A 22827-nucleotide genomic window follows, 5' to 3' on the forward strand; every position below is an offset into this window, starting at 1 on the left:
TTAGGGTTAGAATATTAAAATTTACAAGCTTTTATAATTTATGGATTTTTTTGCTGGTCCTCAGGCTTGAACTGAGGGTCTGGACACTGTCCCTGAGCCTCTCTGTGCTCAAGGCTAGTGCTCTACCACTTGAACTGCAGCACTATGTCTGGCTTTTTCTGAGTAGTTTATTGGAGATAAGAGTCTCACGGGGACTTTCCTGTCCAGGCTGGCTTCAAACTACGATCCTCCTCAGATCTCAGCCTCCTGAGTAGCTAGGATTACAGGTGTAAGCCACTAGCTTGATGGAACATATTTTTATAGTTAAAGTGGGAGATCAGGACTATTCAAAAAAGGAACAATATTATTATGATAGAAATGTTAGACATAGAAGGATAAGACTTAATTGGATAGAAAAACTTCAGCTTTTATTTCTTTCTGTCTATATTTTGTTAGTGGATATTAATTGTACAGTGTGGGGATTTCATTATGATAGCTCCATACAAGCCTGTTATATAGTTGGAACTATATATATATATATATATATATATATATATCATTAAAATCTAATTTTTTTTTTGTCGGTCGTGGGGCTTGAACTCTGGGCCTGGGCACTGTCCCTCAGCTCTTCAGCTCAAGGCGAGCACTCTACCACTTGAGCTACAGCGCCACTTCCAGTTTTCTGGGTGGTTTATTGGAGATAGGAGTCTCACGGTCTCTCCTGCCCGGGCTGGCTTTGAACCGCGATCCTCAGATCCCAGCCTCCTGAGTAGCTAGGATTACAGGCGTGAGCCACCAGCGCCCGGCGTAATTTAAAAAAATATCTGAAGTGAACATGTCAAAATTTAACATGAATCAAAAAGTCAGTGATTAACTGTGATATTTTGGGGGACATTTTTCTGTTTTTTCTTTGTTTGGCTTATATAAAGCAAATCTTTTAAAATAGAAGTTAGATTAAACAGCCTAAAATCTATTTTTAATCAGCTATACAAGATACAATGAATTTACAAGATAAACACTGTGTACTCTCTAAAATATTGTACCAAAGATTTTAGAAAACAATACACAACACATTCAGTATAAAAGAATAGATAAGAAAAGAACACTGTGTGCAGAATCTTGTTTTGAAAACATGTAGCTTTCCTTTTGCATCAGATATCTATAAACATGAAGATAAATTTCAGTCTCACACATATCTATAAGCATAAGATAATTTTCAGTCTCACCTACATGAGTACTGCCACGATAAATGACTTGTTTTCTTCCCAGTCATCAACTTTACAATAAATATATAGTCATGTGAAACGAAAAAGAAAGGAATGAAAAAAATTGTTTAAGTAAAATTTTAAAAATGAAGAACTTACATCAGCATTAATTTCAGACCAAATACTTTTTTGTTACAATGATATTTGATGTGTTTGTGCTACCATCCAGTGGACAAATGGAAGAATACATAGCGTTTTACTAGTAGCTTTATTTCATGTGGTCCAGCTGCCACCGTGTGGACATATACAAGAATGCACTATACATAAAAATAAGAGAAATTATTTTTGCTAGGACTATAGTCTATATATCTTTGCTGCCACCCTGTGGGATGGAAGAATATGATTTGGTGAAAAATACAGATACATTCTTTAAATATTGGTAATGATTTATCTGTAACTTTATTGTTAAAACTTAATACATACACATACAACAATTTTAGAGAATCCATTAAGGTTGTAGGGACTAAAAATACACTAGATATAGTGACAAATGCCTTTAACCCAGCACTTGGTCTGCAAAAACAAGAGGTTTGTGTGTTTAAGGTAAGGTAGTGCTACATGGTTGTACTTTGAGTAAAAAAAAAAAAAAAGAAAAAAGAAGGAAGAAAGGAAGGAAGGAAGAAAAAGAACAGGAAGGAAAAAAGGAAGGAGGAAGAAAGGGAAAAAGGAAGGAAAGAAGGAAGAAGTAAAGAAGGAAGAAAGGGAGAGAGGGAAGGAGTGGTTGGAGGGAGAGAAGAAGACAGTGGGATTGTCAAGGAAGGGCCTGGGACTAGGTAACTCCGTATAGCTCCATTTCTCTACCCCAATTCTTCCTCTATTTAAAAGTAAATTTGATGTCAGTATTCTAAAGGCAGACTGAAATGTTCGATCTTACTTTCTGCAGCACACATATACTGCATAATAAATCTCCCTTCTCTGCCCTTCACCATTATTCCCCCCTTTATTTGATGTTTGTGCTTGACAGTCCAGACCGCAGATGTGGAACTACTGGTATAGGGCCTCTGCCCACATAATATGATTACAACTGTGCAAAGCAAGTGGGTCTAATTATAACACTTCCATACATATATGTCATGTTTTGGTACTGTGTTTGTGGCCATTATGCTGCCGCCTTGTGGAAAAATGGAAGAATGCTTTATGAATATATAGTAGAGAAAGGATTTAGTACTGAATTAAATGTGCTTATGCTGCCGTCTTGTGGACCTTTGCAAGAATGCTTAATGGCTGTAGAATAGGTAGAAAATGCTTTATGTTTTTTACTTTTTTATTGAATTATAGTTGTTCAATATTTCTGAAGCAGCTGGGTACTGGTAATCCTAGCTACTCAAGAGGCTGAGATCTAAGGATCATGATTTGAAGCCAGCGCGGGCAGGAATGTTTGTGAACATGTTTTATGAGAAAGGACAGATGGGGGAAAATCCACCTATATAAATTACTTTGTTTAAAATATGTAGCTTCCTCTTTACAACACATATCTATAAACAATAAGATAACTAATAATTTACAATTCATATGTAGTTAAGTACTGAGATAACTTATGTCTTTTTCTTATACAACAAATGTGTAATGAATATATAGCCATATTATTAGGCAAAAGAAATGAACAATGTGTTTTTCAACTGATATAAAAAAGAAATGAGGAATTGGCTAGGTGCTGGTGGCTCATACCTGGAAGGCTAGCTACTCAAGAGGCTGAGATCTGAGGATTCCAGCTCAAAGCCCGGCCAGTCAGTAAAGTCTGTGAGATTCTTATGTCCAATTAACCATCAAAGAGCCAGAAATGGAGCTGTGGCTGAAGGGATAGAGCACTACCTTTGAGCAGAAAAGCTCAGGGACAGCACTCAGGCCCAGAGTTCAAGCCATAGGAGCAGCACACACACAAAAGAATGAAGGGTTAACAGCAGCATTCAATTTCTGATTAAATCATCTGCAATCCATTTTGCTACAATATTTTTGTGTTTATGTTGCCATCCTGTGGCGATTGGGAAGAACACATAATGAATGCATAGAAGCAAAATTATTTTTGCTAGTGTTGCATTTAATGTGGTTCTGTTGCCACTATGCGGTCAAGGTGAAGAATGCTTCATGAATGTATAGTAGCTAAAACCATTTTTGCTTAGAACTGTGTTGCTATGCTGCCGTGCTGTGGTAAAATCTAAGAATTCGTTCTGCATGCAAAGCAACTGCAAGTGTTTTGAGTACTACATTTGATATATTCATGTTGCCCCTGCCCCCCCCCACCCCCATAGGAAAATGGAAAAAGTTTTGTGACTGATAGAATCCAGGTATGCTGTTTAGTATGACTTTTATCGGTGGCATTTATTGTTAAAAGTGAATAGTTGCTCACATGTTAATATTACAAAATTTATAAAAGAAAGAAGCACTAACAGAGTGGACATATTGTTGAAGACCTGTCGTCTTAATACTTGGGAGACAAAAATAAGAAGCAAACAGCTTCACAAGAGCGGGGTCTACGTAAAAGAAGGGTAGGACTTGGGGTCTTAGGAAAAATTATTTCAGTGGGGTGCTGGGTGAGTGTAGAGAGCTTGTGAGAACTGAGGAGTGAGGAGGAGGTATGGAGAAGTGGCATGAGGTCGAGCATGAAAGCAAGGTGTTATTTTTGGGGGGTCGGTCATGGGTTTGAACTCTGGGCCTGGGCACTGTCCCTCAGCTCTTCAGCTCAGGGCAAGCGCTTTACCACTTGAGCCACAACACCACTTCCAGCTTTTTCTGCTTATGTGATGCTTAGGAATGGAACCCAGGGCCTCATGCATGCAAGGCAAGCGCTCTACCACTGAGCCACCTTCCAAGCCCCGAAAGTGAGGTTTTACAGGTTGTAGTTTTTGTTTTGTCTTGCTTGGAGAGACACATGTGGATGCAGAATAAACACAGGAGGTGTTCAAACTTCTTGCATCTCGGTTAGGCTGGATACCAGCAATGCCTGAAGCAAGTTCTTAGTGTCAGTGGTGTCTGAGAAAGAGCCCATGGGTGAAAAAGGAGGAGCAAAATGGTAATGATTTATTGATGACAAAGGTAAACCGTGCTCTTGCTTGATGTGAGGGGTAGCAACAAAGTGTTACTGGCTCAAGAGGGTTGTGCATAGGAAAATAGGTGTTTTTAGGACAAGACTGTAAGATCATTGGACAGCTCTGTTTTATCAGTCCCAGAGCCAATGAGAGACTTGATACAGCCGACACAAGCTCTTCATCTGGCATTTAGGTCCTCTGACTGTGTTCTCATTTGGATACACATCTCTGGGGTCCAATCAGTTCATTGTTCCTGTGCCAGTCTTTTAAGGGCAACAGCCCAGGATGTGATGCCAGAGAGCCACTTGGGCTCCTAAGAGGGAGAGAGAAAGGAAAGGAAAGGAAAGGAAAGGAAAGGAAAGGAAAGGAAAGGAAAGGAAAGGAAAGGAAGGAAGGAAGGAAGGGAGGAAGGAAGGAAGGAAGGAAAGAAGGAAGGAAGGAAGGACAGAAGGAAGTGGGTGTAAGAGGTAGAGGAGGTATGAAGAGCTATAGGAAGAGACTGTGGACTAGGACTGGTTAACTGCACCCTCTTATTTTTTTTTTTGCCGGTTGTGGGGCCTGAACTCTGGGCCTGGGTGCTGTCCCTCAGCTCTTCAGTTCAAGGCTAACACTCTACAACTTGAGCCACAGCGCCACTTCCGGTTTTCTGGTGGTTTATTAGAGATAAGAGTTTCACGGACTTTCCTGCCCGGGCTGGCTTTGAACCCCGATCCTCAGATCTCAACCCCCTGAGTAGCTAGGATTACAGGCGTGAGCCACCGGCGCCCAGCTTCACCCTCTTTTTCTACCCTAATTCTTCCTCTAATTAAACCTAAGCTTTATGTCATGCTCTAACGGTGGACTGAAATGATTGATCTCTCATTCCACAGCACAATACACTGCATAATAAATTTTCATTTTCTTCCCTTCACCACTATTCTTCTCTTTATTTCGTGTTTGAGTTCCAGATGTGGAGCTCCTGATGTCAGGCCTCTGCCCAAGTAATGTAGTTACAAGTTGTGCAAAGCAATGGGCCTCATTGTAACACTTCCATGCATGTGTGTCAGTTATTTTCAGTACTGTTGGCCATTATGCTGCCTCCCTGTGGACAAATGGAAGAGTGCTTTATGAATATATAGTAATTTAAGTATTTTTGCTTGCACTGAATTAGATGTGTTTATATTGCCATCATGTGGACTAATGCAAGATTGTTTCATGACTATAGAATAGGTTTAAAAATGTTATTTACTTTTTGTGTTTCTTATTGAACAATATATTCTTTTTGGTCTGCTTTGTACTCCAGGCTAGCCCTCTACACTTGAGCCACAGCTCCATTTCTGCCTTCTTTGGTAGTTAACTGAAGATAAGTCTCCATATACTTTCTTTCCTGCCCGGGCTGGTTTCAAATTGCAATTCTCAGATCCTGCAATCTGAGTAGCTAGGATTACAGGAGTGAGCCACTGACACTTGGCTGGAACAATGTATTCTTTAAAAATATTTGAGGGAAAGTATCTGAAACCAGAGTTTTCTGCTATTAATATGAGCAGAGCTTTCATAGTGAGACCCTGGCTCAAAAAAAAGAGAGAAGTATGGAGAGAATGATGAAGAGAAAGGGGGAAAGGGAAGGAGTTAGAGAAAGAACTAGGACGGACTTTAAAAACCTAATTCCCTGGGCACTAGTGGCTCACGCCTGTCATCCTAGCTACTCAGGAGGCTGAGATCTGGGGATCACAGTTCAAAGCCAGCCCAGGCAGAAAAGTCCCTGTGAGACTCTTATCTCCAATTAGCCACTAGAAAAACCAGAAGTGGCGCTGTGGCTCGAAGTGGTAGAGCACTAGGCTTGAGCAAAAAGGCTCAGGGATAGCACCTAGGCCCTCAGTTCAAGCCCCATGACTGACCATAAACTAAACAAAACAAAAAAAACCCACCTTAATTCATAATTTCACTTTAAGAATAACAAGACTCTGAGTTCCTAGGCACAAGATGTCAAAATTAGGGTGCAGTTGTTCTTTGAGTATAAAGGCAGCTTTCCTGCTGTTTGAGTGCTTATATTGACTAGGTTTGATACCTGATTCTTGCTTTGTTTACTGATAATACACCGTCTTGGTTTATGCAAGTAGCTGGTAGTTTTTCTTTGTTTAGATACTTTAGTGGCTTTTTAAGTTTATATATTTTTTACTACCAGAATATTTTTTATTATTATGTGAAAATGTTTGCCAGTCATGAGGCCTTTATTCAGGGCTTTGGTGCTGTCCCTGAGCATTTGTGCTCAAGGCTGGTGCTCTACCATTTTGAGCCCCAGCTCCACTTCTGGTTTTTCTGGTGGTTCGTTGGAGACAAGAGTCTCAGTGACTTTCCTTTCCAGGCTGGCTTTGAACTTTAATCCTCAGATCTCAGCCTCCTGAGTAACTAGGGTGACAGACGTGAGCTGCCGGCGCCCGGCCTCCCGGCCTTTCTCTGGAGCTGACCCTCCCCAGCCGCAGAACCCTCAGCAGCGGCCTCACACTCCTGTCATCTCTAACCTCCTGGGTCTCCCCTGCAGCTATACCCTCACAGCCCCTCAGGGATGGCCCGCAGGAAGTGTGAGGGACAGCGCACGCTGCCTGCTCTCCCATACTTCTCTCTCTGTTTTTGTACAATTATTTATACAAATTCAACAAAGCTAAAACCTGTTGCCTAGGCAGCACCACCATAGCATGGTGGCACTTATGTGCAGAGCTGTACCATTAGGAGCTAGCCAGATTATCAACCTAAGTGAGAAATTAACTTACGCTTTAAAGGAGAAAAAAGGGAAGGGAAGGCTGTGTGGGCATATTTAATCCACTTTCTGAGTCATGCTATAAAGTCGACTGTGTAGAATAGAAAAGCTCATGCTGGAGCGAAACTCTGCCTGAGTACAAAGGCTAAAGTCTGAATTGTGAAATTCTGAGAAAAAGGTGAATTCTTCATAGAGGAAACTTGGCAAATGTCTTAGTTGGACTATAACTCGCATTTACGCACAACACGCTCATGTAACTTCGTGCCAGCCAAAGCAGGCGCTCAGCTTCCGGTTAAGCATGCTAATGTGAGGAAGCGCACAGCCTGCCCTGTGTGATCTGGGCACATCTGTCCACATCTGTGCACATGGCTCTGTGCTGCTGAATTCAGTACAGCTTCAGTTCTATCCCGCCTGAAGGAACCCAGGAAAGTTGGCAATATCTAAACAGCAAAAAACACTGTATGCATTCAAACCTTGCACAAATAACCTTTAAACAATGTGTACAGAACTAGCTCTGCCTAATGTGAGATGTAACAAAATCAAGCAGACTGGGGCAAGCCACGGCAGCGGGGGGTGGGGTCCACTTTCTGTTGACACCAGAAGCCTCGACATTGCATGAACAAGGCATCCAACACAAGCAGGCCACCGAGGGAAGGGAGTGTCTCCATAGCGCAGCCTCCTCTCCCGCACAAGCGTCTCTCGTAATGAAGGCCGCCTGGCCTGGGAGCGGCCGTGCAGGCGCAGTGCAGGAGGGCCGGGTCCCACCTGGCTCGCTCATCCCCCAAGGCCGATGCGCAGCGTCTCCCCCGCAAGCCTGGCAAAATGGAATCGCCCGGTTGTTCCAAGTTCCAAAGGGAAAGGGAAGCCCTCATTTCCCTCATAGTCTTTCCCCCTCCCTGCACCCCCTCCCAGAGTTACACGCTTGTCTTTGGACTTGGTTCGTGCAGCGTTTTTCTCCCACTTGCCCAAACTGGACACTCACAGCTATTTCGGCCAAGAACTGCTCACAGCCTCCCTGGGCGACTTGCTTGCAGTCGCTCAGGTCAATGTGGCAGCCATTTCCTCAGCGTTTGAAGCAGGACAGGCCCTGCTCAGTGACCTTCCTGAGGCCTGAGAGGTTGAGCTGGGTCCGCAGGCGTGGGAGCAGCGTGATGGACTGGCCAGTGGCAGGGTCACAGCAGCTGAGGCGCACAAGGCGAGCAGGGGCACGGGGCGCATGCGCAGCCCCAGGGTGACATCAGTGATGTCCAGGCTGGCCAAATAAGCCAGTTAAGCAAGTGTAAGTGTTCAGTTTATGCCCTGGTCTGACACAAGACTAAAAGGAATCTTCAAACAAAGAAAAGCCCAGGACCAAAAGTACTCCACCAAATTCTACTAGTCTTTAAAGAGGGCCTAACACTAATGCTCCTCCAAAATCCATCAACTAAGCTGGGTGTCAGTGGCTCATGCCTGTCATCCTAGCTACTCAGGAGGCTGAGATCTGAGGATCGCAGTTCAAAGCCAGCCCGGGCAGGAAAGTCTGTGAGACTCTTATCTCCAATGAAGCCCCAGAAAACCAGAAATAGCGCCATGGCTCAAGTGGTAGAGTACTTGCCTTGAGCTGAAGAGCTCAGGGACAGTGCCCAGGCCCAGAGTTCAAGACCCACAACTGACCAAAAAACAAAAACAAAAAACAGCCCCACAAATAAAAACAAAAACAACAAAAAATCCATCAACTAGAAAGGAAAAGAATGTTGCCAAACCCATTCTATGAAGTCAACATTACCCTGATACCAAAGCTAAGTAAGGATACAACAAAAACAGAAAGAAAATGCCAGACCAATTTCTCTGACAAACATAGACACAAAAATTTTCCATAAAATGCTTGCAAACTGAATTCAACAATGCATTAAAAAGGGCATGTGATGTTATCAAGTTATTTTATTCCAGGATGCATGATAGTTCAACATATATAATATATATTCAACATATGTAATAAGCATAATGCAAATAAACAGGATCAAAGAACCAAACTACATGATCATTTCAATAGATGCAGGAAAAGCCTTTGACAAATTTCAACACCATTTCATCTTTCTCAAGAAACTAGGACTAGGACATATACACCACATAACCTGAGCAAATGTACCCAAAGTGAGCACATCAGCATGTTGCTCAGTTGTTGGTTGCACAGGCTGAGAGTTGACAGAGCTGGGTTCAAATTTTGGCACTGCCACTTTTTTTGGGGGGGGGGGAGGGGTTGGTCGTGGGCTTGAACTCTGGGCCTGGGCAATGTCCCTCAGCTCTTCAGCTCAAAGTGAGCACTCTACCACTTGAGCCACAGTGTACTTCCAGTTTTCTGGTGGTTAATTGGAGATCAGAGTCTCATGGACTTTCCTTGCCAGCACTGGCTTTGAACTGCAATCGTCAGATCTCAGACTCCTGAGTAGCTAGGATGACAGGCGTGAGCCACCGGCACCTGGCTGCCACTTATTTTTTTTTTATGGGACCCTTGGCAAACTGCTAAATCTGAGTGTCAGTGCCCTCACTGATGATCAGATGGTGTTTTGCCGTTGCGACAGAATGCTATGTGACAATGCATGTGACAATGTGAGGCTATGCAACTGCTTAGTAAATGCCACCTCCTCTCGTGTGGGATGTGTCCCACATGGAGTTGGGCTCACTAAGGGGCAGAGAGGGGGGCAAAGAGTACTGAGAGACGCATTGCTGTGTTAGAGGATGAGAGAATGACTAGAAGGGGATAACTTGGGGTCTTGAAAAATAGTTTCAATGTGGTATAGGGAGAGTTAGATGCCTATCAGAACTGAAGAATGGTGGGGGTGTACAGAGAAATGGGGGCAGAGGAGGAAAGGTAGGTATCACAGGTCTGCTTTGGGGACTTCATTTGGCTTTGGTTAGAGACAGGAGGATGCATGATCAATACGCTTCTCACGTTGCGCTAAGACTAAAAGCCTGCAAATAAGGGAAACCCTGCAACATTTAGACCGGCTTCTTTGTCTCGTTAGTGTTGAGGAATAAACGCAGACAAAACAGGAGGAGCAAAACAGTAAGGCTTCGGTGATGAGAAAATAAACGGGGCTTTTGCTACACAGGGTATCAGCGGAGCGCTACTGACTGGGGCGAGTTCTATGGGGATCAATAGGTGTTGCTAGGAGAACGTTAACGTGACTCTCAGGATAATCAGCTAGCTCCCGGCCTGTGCAACCGCCACAGCCAATCAAGAGCTCCACACAGCCTGCGCGAGCTCGATATGTGACGCTTTGCCCCTCTGATTGGGTGGCTGCTTTGACGTACATGTCTAGAGTCCAATCAGGCCTTTGCTCACCTGCCTGTCTCTCAAGGGCACCCTGTGTGACTTCTCAGAACCGTGGTGAGGAATGTGGAACCGCAGAGGAGGGGGCCTTTGCCATAACGGCAGGGCCAGGCCTTCTCCTGCTCTGTCGCTGTGTTTTCTCTGATCTGAGGCAGTCAAAGGCAGCGCAGACAGTGGGCAGTGGCGTCCGTGACAGCAGCCTCCCCGTCTTTTGTCTCAAGCAGCCGTTGCTCAGCCAGGCCAACGCAGGCGCTGAAGGGATCTTAGGGTTGTCCTGGGCAAAGGGCTGGCATCGGGTTGGCAGAGAGCAGGGGAGCTGTTTGCCAGGGCAGTGCTCACAGCACGGCTTCACCTGCTGCTGAATGTGCTCAGTGCTGAAGTTGAACAATTGGGGATAAAATCACAGCCCTTCTAAGAAAGGTAACGAACGTGAAAAGGCAGGAAAAGGAAGATTTCAGAGACCGCCGTTGACCCTTGATATCCACGGAAGACTGGTCTCAGCGCCTGCATCGGACCAAGGCCTGAGGATGCTCAAGTCCCTTATATAAAAGGAGATACGAATTGGTTCTAACTTATAACCACACTCCCGTGTGTTTTAAAAACATCCTCTAGGTTGCTTATAATAGGTAATACATTATAAACGCTATGAAAACTGTTATACTTAAGAAATGAAGCAAAAAACAAATCTTGACCTATTAATTAAAAAAAAAAACCAGAACAAAACAAAAAACAAACGGCCCTTGAAGACCCCGTGTGCTGCCCGCGGGCGCTCCTGTTGCGCTGGGAGAACACAGAAGCTAGAGACAGCAACCGAACTCTCTTCCCTATGGCCGCCCGGTGGGGAAACGGACGGCTAGGGGTCCCGCCAGCCTCTGGGGATCAGCAAGCGCTCTGGGGATGAGAGACATGGAAAGCACATGGTAGGAAGGGCTCTGCTCAGCCAGGGAAGGCCGTGGGAGCCGGGTGGCAGGGAGTATTTCCAGGAAACGGCAGGTGTGAAGGTCCAGCTGCAATAGCTGCGTCGCTGTCTGATGGTGGACATGGTGACTGGGATGTGAACCAAAACTAGGCTGTAAGAGAAAGCGACAGGCCCTCCAGATGAAAAGCACCTCCAGTGGAGAGGCCGGGGGTCTTGGTGGCTCCAAGACAGGCAGGAGGCTAGAGGGCCATGGTGTTGGATTGGTCCTTATTGCGGAACTCTTGCAGGTCTACAAGAGCCAGCAGGGCCAAGGAGGAAGCCAGGCTGGTCCTAGGTGGCGGAAATTTCAAGGAGAAGCGGCGGTGGCTTAACTGGAAGGCATGGGACAGTGGATGTTGATAACGTGAGGCCAGGCGGAGGAGGCAGCGGGGACGCACGTGGCCGTTGTGGGGAAATAGAGGAAAAGCCAGTGGGCCCGTGGGGCTGATTATGGAAAGAATAAGCCTTTCCTAGTGGTATCTGCCTGTTACTGCATACTTCTGAGGTGGAGACAGGGGAGCTCCTGTCTTGGACTAGCTTGGCAACGTTACAGCCCCTACCTGCAAAACAAAATGAAAATGCAAGTGGGCTGAGGGTATGTCTCAAGAGGTAGAGAGCTTGCCAGCAAGTAAGAGACCGGTTTCAAGCCGCAGTGTGTGTGTGTGTGTGTGTGTGTAAAGAAAACAACACGTTTGCATGTATCGCCTATTAAACAGCAATACAGCATCCTTCCATTTCTCTTCAGAGCAGAACACTTCAATAGAGGACCACTAAAATGTTTCCATTAATATACACTCCTTAAAACATTCTGACATTATGGCCTGGGAGTGTGGTGGATTGTTTGCTTAGCATGCATGAAGCCCTGGGTTCGATTCCTCAGTACCACATACAGAGAAAAAGGTGGAAGTAGTGCTGTGGCTCAAGTGGTAGAGTGCTAGCCTTGAGCAAAAGAAGCTCAGGGACAGTGCCCAGGCCCTGAGTTCAAGCCCCAGCACTGGCAAAAACAATTCTGACATTTGCCCACAGGGTAGCAGGACAAACACATTAAATATAGTTATCACAAAACTAATTTGAAAATATTCTGCGATAGAGTTACTGCTAATTTTCAGTTTATTTTTAAGTATCCTTACATAAGCAAGTTATTCATTAGGTTGTTTTTTTTCTGATAAAATGGCACTCTATTCATTGTATCTTGGCATAGAGAAGAAAAATGCATGTCATCTATGGTGGCAATACTTGGGTGTAGCCAAGGATAGCCTGAAATTTGTCTTTATATTTAGACATATGATTCAAAGAGGAATTTACACATCTACATATCATAAAAACAAACAATGCCTGGTGCCAGTGGCTCATGCCTGTAATCCTATCTACACAGGAGCTTGAGATCTGAGGCTTGTAGAAAGTCCATGGGACTCTTATCTCCAATGAACTAGCAAAAAGCTTAGAGTGGAGCTGTGGTTTAAGTGGTAGAGGGGTAGCCTTCAGCACAAAAGGTCAGTGACAGTGCCTAGGTCTTGAGTTCAAGGCCCAGGATACACACACACACACACACACACTATGCCCAAATACTATTGTTTTGAACCTATCATTTCAAATCAAGTATGTTTTGAGTGCTTTACCTAAATTCTTTGATATGATGATTTTGAAAGGGTACATGATGTTTATCTTGTGGATCTATTATATCTTGTTTCAGTGATTTAGATTATTTAGCCCATTCAACTAACTTTAAATTAGAAGTTTTCTCATATACAAAGTATAAAAAGAGTAAATAATATGATTGCCCACACCCAATTCATCACTATGCAAATTTGATGAATCTTAATTCTTCCCCCTTGGCTTCAGATTTTTTTTTTACAAAACAATACTTTGTATATACAATGGAAAAGTCTTTCTATCCAGTTTAGTCCTAGTCTTCCTTTCCCAAAAGAGTTTTTATCCTGAAATTATTGGGCATTTTTTTCTATCCTTTATCTTAGTATTAAAATAGAAAAGTATATCCCATAAATAATACAGTACTATTCTGAGTTTTAAAACTCAACTCACAGCCGAGTGCCAGCTACTCAGGAGGCTGAGCTCTGAGTGCTGCAGTTCTAAGCCAGCTCAGCAGAAAAGTCCATGAGACTTCTCTCTCGTTAGCCAGCAAAAAGTCAAAAGTGGAGTTGTGGCTCAAGTGGTAGAGTGCCAGAAGAAAAGCCAAGTAAAAACATAAGGCCCTAAATTCAAGCTCCAGTACTGTTACACACACACACACACACACACACACACACACACACTCCCCAAAACTCAACCTTCAACCCACAAATATAATAATAACTGCTATCCTTTCTTTCTTGACATTTTGACTGGAGACCTGATCATGTTAGTATAGCCTGAGTAGATGACGGCAGGGTCGTAGCTCAGTGAGGAGTGCTTGCCTGGCATGGATGAGGTTCTGAGCTCCAGCCCAGCATTGCCAAAAGAAAAAAAAGAATTCTATCCAAAGGATGGAAGCTATTGAATACACATGATCCTAGAAGGCTTTTGTCTTCTGCCAGCCCAGCCTTCCTATTCTCCCTAGAGGGGCGTCTTTGTCTACTTGCTGCTGCTCTCTGGCCGTCTGCTAATGTCTCCGACGAGCTGCTCGCTTAGCTTGGCTTTCTTACCTCCCCTGAGAATTCGCTGACTTTCGGGCATGCGTTGTGCTCTGATACTCTTGCTGCCCTGGTCTTTACCTTTGGCGTGGGGCGTTTGTCATCTTCTCCCTCCACTCCTCATCACCTGGCTCCCCGCCCCCTTGAGAACTGAGGTCTGTCTCCTTTTTGGACTGAATCTTCTTCTGTCTTCTATGCCATTACGCGGGAGTATAGAAAAGGGCTTGGAGAATATTTGGGAGCGCTCACAGGAGACTGTGTCCCCACCGGGAGGAAAGGAGAGCCTGGTCCCCAGGGCACAGGGAAACTGTTTCCCATGCAGAGCCTCAAACCTATGAATTGTGCTCCAGGTTGACATTTCACTTTGGTTTTATTTCATGTGATAAATAGGCTAATTTCCCTAGCTTGTCCAGATGTTTCTTGGGAAGAACACGGAGTCTCCATTCCCTGCCATTGTCAGCTCCAGCCAGGCCCAGTGTGGTCCAGTGACAGCATGAACTGAGACCGAGCGTGGCTGCTCGCAAGCCTAGGGAAATCACAGTAATAATCCCTAGCGGGTGGCTGATGAAGGCATGAGGGGAGCAACTCCTACCCAAACCAGAGTTGTGTGTGCATGGCTTTGAGAGCCGTGCAGCCTGCTATCTCCATTAGCACCTGCTCTCCCTCCGCCTAGGGATGGTTCTCATAGCGCCGATGCATTCAGAGAGTGCTCATAGGAAAGTGGAATAAGTAGTCATTGGAGAAGAAGCTTGGATAACCCGTCTGGGAGATGTAGCCCCAGTCTGATCCCACCAGGCGTCCTGGCGCATGCTGTATACCAACCAAGGTACCCTGGTAGACCCCGTGTGTCAGCCGTTGCTCAGGATGCTTTGAGAGGCAAGAAAGTGGAGACTTGTAACTTTCCACACCTCTGGCTTCCCCCAGCAGTGGGCAAGGTGCAGCAAGACGTCGAGTATGAACTTTGAGAGCTGGCACTCTCAGCAGCTGGGAGAGCAGTGTGATATCAACAACATCTGCTGCATACTCGCTACTTTTTCTCAAGTGCATATTGTGTGTTACTAGCCTACTTGTGCTTTTATTTTGTCTCAAATGCAAATATTGTGTGTTACTAGCCTACTTGTGCTTTTATTTTGTCTCAAATGCAAATATTGTGTGTTACTAGCCTACTTGTGCTTTTATTTTTTGTGGTCGTGGGGCCTGGACTCAGGGCCTGGGCTGTCCTGAGCTTGTTTGCTTAGGGGTAGCGCTCTACCACTTTGAGCCACTGCTCCCCGTCTGGTGTGCTGCTGGTGAATCAGAGATACGCCACCAGACCCCGCCCTACTGAAAAAAAGTCCTTCATAAAAATAAAAAATTAACAATAATAAAACTCTTTCATAGTTGGACATGAACACATTCAATTACTTCAGTCTTGATCCACATCGCTGAAACCCTGACTCCTTTATCCCATGGATGCCGTTTGGAATTTTCATCACAGAACTTTTGAGAACATCTAGTATTATTTTTTCCGTTTCATAGGTAAGAGGAGTGAGACATGGAAAGACGAGATTTGCCTCATCTAATGAATTTTATAGCAGAACCAAGTGTGAGACCAGCTAGCTTGGAGGTAAAAATTCTTCTTCTATACTTTCGTTTCTGCTATGTCATCGCATACGGACTATTTTGCTAAGAATTTCTTTTTATTATTAAAACTTTAATTGTAATTATAAAAGTGACGTACAGAGGGGTTACCATTTCATAAGTCAGCTAAGGCGCACATTTCTTTTTGGATAATGTCACCTCTCCCTCGCTCTCTCCCAGTTTTTCCCTCGTCCCCACCCACAAGTTGTATAGTTTATCTTCCACCTCGTGTCCAGCAGGCACCACTGCTGCATTTGTTCGCTCTTTCTCCCATTTCTGTGCCCCTTACTATCTCAGAGACAGATAAATGAACAAGCAAGACAAAAAGGAAACGAAAACAACAAAGAAAAACAGCTCGTTTCCATTTCCTGGAGTTCATTCCAGTAAATACTGTTTTAGATGATCAGAGGCGCATGGGCATTGTGCCTTGTGTTCCTCCCCTACGAGTATCTTCCTGGGCTCTCCCTGTGTGTGAATGCATAGAGTCCTGTATCACTTATCATGTAGTTTACGTCTAGCTTTCACATATGAGCGAGAACATGCACCGTTGGTCTCCCTGAGCTTGGCTTACCTCACTTAACATGATTTGTTCTGGGTCTGTCCATTTCCCTGCAAATGACATTATGTTATTCTTTCTAGTGGCTGTGTAAAATTCCATTGTGTGCAGGCACATTGTGTACAGTTTTTTGGATCCACTTATCCATTGTTAGGCATCTGTGCTGTTCCCATAACTTGACTATTGTGAATAGTGCAGAATGAACATGAATGTACATGCGTATCTTGTGATGTTCTGAGTAGATGCCTAGGAAAGGTATGGCTGATCATAGAGAAAATTTGTTTAGTTGTTTGAAGAACCTTCAAACTGCTATCCAGAGAGGTTGCACTAGTTTACATTCCCACCAACAGTGCAGCAAGGGTTCCTTTTACCCACATCCCTGCCAACATTTGCTGTTGTTCCAATTCGCAATGTTGGCCAATCTAATTGAGATGAGATGGAATAATTAATCATTATTGAGTGTGATCACTAACTGCTTAGAAAAACAGGTGCATGTCAAGATCTTTCAATAGTTGTGCAAAGGAATTGCCGTTAACAAAGCAGTTTATGAACACGATGCGTCGTGATCAATGCCCCTCCTTTCGACCTTCTCAGCCATCCCTCCCCTCCCAGCCCCGAACCTCACGCCTTAATTTTGTAGTTTATGCATTGGATTCTTAACTGTACGCTCTGCTCTTCTTCTCTTCATTCACCCCCTTGGCCCCATCCCAGCCCTTTTGAATACCCACTTCCTAGTGTTCTACTTTGCCGAACTTGGACTTTGCCTTTGTAAGGAACTGCACTATTGGAGATCTCCCTGAATCTACCATATTTCAGTGAATGCATTTGTATACACTTGCCCCCAGTTTGTAAGCTAAGTCTAGCTTCTACGTAGAGGGGTGACACACGTCCTTTGTCTCTCTGGGTCTGACTTCACTTAACATAACTTCCCCCAGCTCTTGGATCAAGAAAATATGGCATATATACACAATGGAATGCTATGCCTCCATCAGAAAGAATGACATCACCCCATTTGTGAGGAAATGCAAACACTTGGAATAAATTATATTAAGTAAAGTAAGCCAGGCCCAAAGAAACTTGGGTCTCATGGTTTCCCTTATTTGCAATAACTAGTATATATCTGAGACAAGCAGAAACAGTCAGATAAGTTGATGTTAGGCAAAATGAACCCCAAGATAAGGACTCAAATGGTTTTTCTTTCTTGCTATTGTTTCTAACATATTAATAAGATGATTTCTTTGTTGCTTTGTATGTCCCTCCCTCGCGATATAACCCCTGCTTTCACTGTATTTGATGTTGGTATAATTTGTGGAGGGAAAGGGAAAAAACAAATTGTTTAAGTAGGGATACAGGTGGACCCATTGCAACAAGACGTTATGTTGAAAAACGAGCTTTACAACTTTGGTGTGGGGAGGGGGAGGCGGGTGGGGATGGGGTGGCGGGTGGAGATGGGCAGGGGAGGTAAGGGGAAACAAAGGAGGAGGCAACAATTCTGGATAAGAAGTGTACTCATGGGGCTGGGAAGGTGGCTCCGTGGTAGAGTGCTTGCCTTGCATGCATGAGGCCCTGGTTTTGATTCCTCAGCACCACATAAGAAAAAAGAAAAAAGCCAGAAGTGGCGCTGTGGCTCAAGTGGTAGAGTGCTAGCCTTGAGCTGAAGAGCTGAGGGACAGCGCCCAGGCCGAGTTCAGGCCCCACGACCAACCCCTCTCCCCCCCCCCCCAAAAAAAAGAAATGTACTCATTACCTTGCTCATGTAATTGTAACCCCTCTGTACGGTATTTTCACAATAAAAAAAAAATGGAAAAAAAAGAACCTAGGCCCAGAGTTCAAGCCCCAGGACTGGAAAAAAATCCATCCATAGCTTACATTAGGGCTTTCTCCTGCTGTTGTTCATCCTATAGATTTGGACAGATTCACACATTATGGTTTCATATAGACCTATAAGTCCTCTGTGCTCAAACTATTCATCTTCCCCTTCCTCTTACACGGATCTTTTTTTCTGACTTTCTGAATGCCACATAGTTGGAATTATCTTTTGTGGTTTTTTATTTATTTATTTTGGTTGTGGGGCTTGAACTTAGGGCCTCAGTGCTCTCTTTTGCTCAAGGCTGACGCTCCACCACTTTGAGCCACAGTGCCACTTCCAGTTTTTGAGCACTTAATTGGAGATAAGAGTCCCATGGGGACTCTTTTGACTGGCCTGGCTTCTTACTGCGGTCCTTGGACCTCAGCCTCCTAAGCAGCTAGGATCTGTAGCATTTTCACTACATATTTTTACACTAAGTGAATGCATTTAAGGTTCCTCTATGTGTTTCCATGGCTCAGTTGCTCATTTATTTTTCTTTTTAAGTTTGTTTCAGTTTACCTTCTTTTATTTTATGATTTTTACTGTAAAAGTGATGTACAGAGGGTGTACAGTTGCATGTCTGGTCATGAGTACATTTCTTTTTGAATCGTGTCACCTCCTCCCCATTTTCTCCCAGTTTTTCCCTTCCAGACCTCCCTCCCCTCCAAGTTGTATAGTTGGTTTCCAACATAGTGTGTAGTGAGCATCACTGCTAAATTAGTTCACCCTTTGTCCCACCATTTCCGTTCTTCCTCTTCCCCTCCCCAAATCAGATAAACTTATATACAAGACAAAGGGTACAGAAATAAAAAACAGCAACAAAAGGGGGAAAAACAAAAGAAAAAAGAGAGAAAAATGCAAACAGTACAATAAAATACCTCTTGTTTCCATTTCTTGTTTTTTTTTTTTTTTTTTTTTTTTTTTTGTCGGTCGTGGGGCTTGAACTCGGCCTGGGCGCTGTCCCTGCGCTCTTTGGCTCAAGGAGAGCACTCTACCACTTGAGCCACAGCACCACATCTGGTTTTCTGGTGGTTAATTGGAGATAAGAGTGTCACAGACTTTCCTACCCAAGCTGGCTTTGAACCGTGATCCTCAGATCTCAGCCTCCTGAGTAGCTAGGATTACAGGTGTGAGCAAAATAGCATTTCATTGTCTGAACGGACCACAGCTTAATTATCCAGTCACCTACTGCAAATGCATGTTATAAACATCCATGGACAGTTTTATGTGAACATGCATTTTGTTCACTTCCTTTAGTAGAATAATGTCAAAGGGCACAATTGCTGGATGCTAAGAGTCTGTCTTTTTTAACTCAAGAAGATCACAATCTCCTGTTTTAATGGAAGGTGTATGGGTAATTAGAGGTTTCCTATGATGATAGGTTTTGAAAAGATGGAACCCAGGTGGGTGCCGGTGGCTAGTGCCAGCAATCCTAGCTACTCAAGGGGTTGAGATCTGAGGATCTCAGTTCAAACCCAGCTTGGGCAGGAAAGTCCATGAGACTCTTATCTCCAATCAACCACTAGAAAACTGGAAGTGGCGCTGAGGCTGAAAGTGGTAGAGCTCTAGCCATGGGCAAAAGAGCTCAGGGACCAGTGCCCAGGCCCTCCTGAGTTCAAGCCCCAGGACTGATTCCCCGCCCCCACCAAAAAAAGAAAAGAAAAGTTGGAATCTGATACCAAAAGACAATGATAAAAGAATTAAAACTAATTTTAAATATTGATTTGGAAAACACTTGATCAATGGTTCTAATACCCAACCAAGTACTTCATTTCCCAGTGTTTCCTCATGAAAATAAAATTGTATAAATGCCTGTCACAAGCCATGAGAACTCCCTGTGCCTGAGTAATATGCTAAGCTGCAGGTCCTCCTGGTTTGCCTTACAGGAGAGGCATTTCTGTGGTCTACATTAATGGTAGCTGTGTGACTACATTAATGAGGGCTGAACACTCGCAGCCTGGTTGGCAAGTAGCTGGCTTCAGGAAGCACATGCATTCTGGTTGTTTGACAGAGGGTTAGATTCATGCTTAAAGGTGGGTTGGCAAAATCGGATGCAAATTCTAGGTTTCCATTTGCCCTCATTGTTACTAAGACACATAGTTTCGTCAGAAGAAGGACATGGAAAGTAGGGTGCTGTGCTTGGTTAAAAATGTGGAGCCTGCTAGGCACCAGTGGCTCATGGCTTAATCCTACTCTGGAGCTGAGATCTGAGGATTGTAGTTCAAAGCCAGCACAGGCAGGAAAGTCGGTAAGATTTTCATCTCCAATTAACTACAAAAAAGGCAGGAGTGGAGCTATGGCTCAAATGGTAGAGTGCTACCCTTGAAAGAAAAGGCTAAGACTTGAGCTGGAGAGCTGAGGGACAGCGCCCAGCCCAGAGTTCAGGCCCCACGACCGGACCCCCCCCCTAAAAAAATAAAAATAAAAATAAGAAAAGGCTAAGAAACAGTGCTCAGGCCCTGAGTTCAAGCCCCAGGACCAGACCAACAACAACAAAATGCCCTGTAAGCCTTGAAATAAAATGTCTTTACATTTTTTTTTTTTTTTACCTTGCCTATGTTTGAAGTGACAGAGCCAGAATTCAAGCACAGTCAGTTCAATCCCAAGCATACTGTGAACCCAGCATACTGGCATTACACTCAATTATTAATACACACAAACTAATAGAAAAATATCCTCTTTCTGTATGTGTGGAATATATACCATGAGGTGCATAGTAATTTGTGTGATTGTGGGATCCCATTTCCATTAAAATAGGAATGTGTATGTCAAAAAGAAAAAATTTTCTGCCCAGGAGTTAACAGTAGAAATGTCTAATTGGAATCAAAGTTCTGTGTTAGTATATTTATTTCCAAGCCATGGCTTTTTCTTGTTTTTTATTTAAATTGACACAAATATTTTATAGCCACTATGTACAATGTGATGGGTTTTTGAGGTTCTTTTTAATTGGTCATAAGGCTTGAACTCAGGGCCTCGAGGCTGTCCTTGAGTTTTTGTGCTCAAGGCTAGTTTTCTTCTACTTTGAGCCACAGTACCACTTTCCATTTTCTTGTGGTTAATTAGAGATAAGAGTCTCATGGACTTTCCTGCCCCGGCTGGCTTCAAACCTTGATCCTCAGAGCTCAGCCTCCTGAGTAGCTAGGATTACAGGCGTGAGCCACCAGTGCCTGGCTTACACGAGGATGTTTTGAAGCATATATACCAGCAGAATGACTTAATCAAGTTAGTTATAAGCACCATTTTGCATACTTATTTATCATGTTTTGTGGCAAGAGCACTTAAAATCTACTCCCTGGCAATTTTCAAAAATAATTGCTAGCAACTGGTGGTGGTTTATGCTTGTATTCCTAGCTATTTAGGAGGCTGAGAAGCCAGCCTGGGCAGGAAAATATGTGAGACTCATCTCCAATAAACTACCCCCTTAAAAGCCAGAAGTGGAGCTATGGCTCAAATGGTAGAGTGCTAACCTTGAGTAAAAAGAAACAAACTAAAACTCCGGGACAGCACATAGGCCCTGAGTTCAAGCCCAGGACCGGCACCCCCACCCAAATGCTAGGGACTAGTCATTTTTGTCATATAAGAAAGCTCTCTAACTTACTTTTCCTAATTGAAATTTTGTAGCCTTTGACTGTTTGACTATTTCACTCTATTTCTATGAGTTCTATTTTTTACATAGTTTATGTTTATTTATTTTGGGGGGGGGGGTCCAGTCGTGGGGCCTGAACTCTGGGCCTGGGCGCTGTCCCTCAGCTCTTCAGCTCAAGGCTAGCGCTCTACCACTTGAGCCACAGTGCCACTTCCGGCTTTTTCTTTTTGCTTATGTGGTGCTGAGGAATCGAACCCAGGGCCTCATGCATGCAAGGCAAGCGCTCTACCACTGAGCCACCTTCCCAGCCCCTAGTTTTTGTTTATTAATGTAACATTTTGTTTTGAACATACAACACTGCACTCAAATATGAGCCATTCATTTCAAGACATCTTTCCCATGACGAAGCTACTGCACTTAAAACTTATTAGTGACGTTGCTGTGTAATAATCAAATGCTTCATCCACTGACCATAATTCCAAGAACAAAGTTTTCCCTTCCCTTTTTAACCTTCAAACCAAACCAAAAAGGTAGTTTTCCCCTGGGGGGGGGGGGGAGATGGCTACTTCAACCAGTTTTAAAGCAAACCCAGCATGCTCTAAAACATGGAGAAACAAGGCTCCCCAGAATAAAGATGTTACTAGAAAAGCTAATCTGCCCGGAAGAAACTCTTCTTAGCCACTTGCAAAAGAGAAGGTGCTTATGTTCTTCCTCACCTTTCTTCTTGTGAAGGCCGGGTGACACCATCTAGCTCCCCACAGACGGCTGTGTGGCCCACAGGCAAGAGTCAAGGCCGACGCCCTCGCCAGCCACTCAGCTCTTCCTGAGTTGTCCTCCCTACCACTTTTAGCAGCTGTTGTTTTAAAACCTACATTAGGAGGCTTTATTTCCTTTTCCAGATGAAAGCTGCAGATGTGTAGGCCAGTGAAGCGTGGCCCTGCAGATGGGGCTGTGAGCATGCTCCAAATGCACGTGCGCACCCGCACAGCCCCAGAGCAATGTCAACTTCCAGAGCACGCTTCAATACATGACAGCAAAGCAGCCTCTCAGGTTAGAGTGAAGTGCGAGGGAAAGGGCCTGTAGAGCAGCGGACAGAACGACGAGCAAGAGCCCACCTGCCTGCATTGCCCCTGCACCACCCCCGCACTGGAGACAGCTGAGGGCGCTGCTACTCTCTGTCTGTCCTAAGGGTCTGTGTGCAGACCCAGGTGAGGGCATCTCTCTTTCAGAGAAAGAACAAATGTCATTTGCACCAAAGGACAATGGATTTTCAGCACAAACTTAACACTTCCATCACTACGACGGTAG

At 44.2% G+C, this 22827-nt stretch overlaps 1 long non-coding RNA gene across 1 annotated transcript; it reads left to right on the forward strand.

The window, feature by feature from the left end:
- Positions 1 to 1185: 1185 nt before the first annotated feature.
- LOC122108566 lies at positions 1186 to 22226 on the forward strand. The gene is made up of 3 exons (XR_006147594.1): positions 1186 to 1198; positions 13415 to 13424; positions 22078 to 22226. It is a non-coding gene; the product is annotated as an uncharacterized LOC122108566 (long non-coding RNA).
- Positions 22227 to 22827: the final 601 nt, after the last annotated feature.

This window comes from Dipodomys spectabilis, unplaced genomic scaffold (assembly GCF_019054845.1).
Source record: "Dipodomys spectabilis isolate Male_0828 unplaced genomic scaffold, ASM1905484v1 ptg000061l, whole genome shotgun sequence".
Lineage (NCBI taxonomy): Eukaryota > Metazoa > Chordata > Mammalia > Rodentia > Heteromyidae > Dipodomys > Dipodomys spectabilis.